The sequence below is a fragment of the Centruroides sculpturatus genome, unplaced genomic scaffold (genome assembly GCF_000671375.1).
Source record: "Centruroides sculpturatus isolate CEXI.00-Female unplaced genomic scaffold, Cexi_2.0 scaffold13, whole genome shotgun sequence".
Lineage (NCBI taxonomy): Eukaryota > Metazoa > Arthropoda > Arachnida > Scorpiones > Buthidae > Centruroides > Centruroides sculpturatus.
The window spans coordinates 1,755,976-1,756,597 of NW_019384405.1; positions in this window are offsets into that span (position 1 = coordinate 1,755,976).

The window sequence follows — 622 nt, forward strand, 5'->3', positions numbered from 1 at the left end:
AAATAACCAAATTTCTTTATATATTTACTGGATTACCCAGTGACTGTTTGACATTTTTTTTTCATTTTTGTACAGCATTCCTACACACCTGGAAAGTCAGGAATTTTCATTAGTGTTGAGAAAAAGTGATGGAATGTCAGGGAAATTGCTTCTATTGCTGCCTTGTTAGTTTTTTTAGCCATCAGCAGGCAGAGAAGTAATGTTCAATACAACTTATGAAAAGAGGCGCAGAATATTTTCAGGATCCCAGCATTCACCAAAAAAATTTACAAAGTACAAAACAATTAATCATTTTTTTCCCCAGTTTATTAATATTTTATAAAGTTCAGGAAATTTAATAAATATATACTTTTGTGCATGGATTATACAGGATTTGTTAATGAATAATAAATAAATAATAACTTCTTTTTTTTTTTTAAAAGCCACATAGATTTATGGTTGTAAATTAATAACAGGATAAACTATTTAAGGTTTATTAAACTCATACTTAGTTAAAGTCTTTGCAGATATATAATTTGAAATTTTATGTGAAAATAGAAATACAGTAGGACCTGCTTAAGGTGACCACCCTTGGAACCGAGATAAACAGTATGATTAATTAATAGTTTGTAGCGTGGCATTA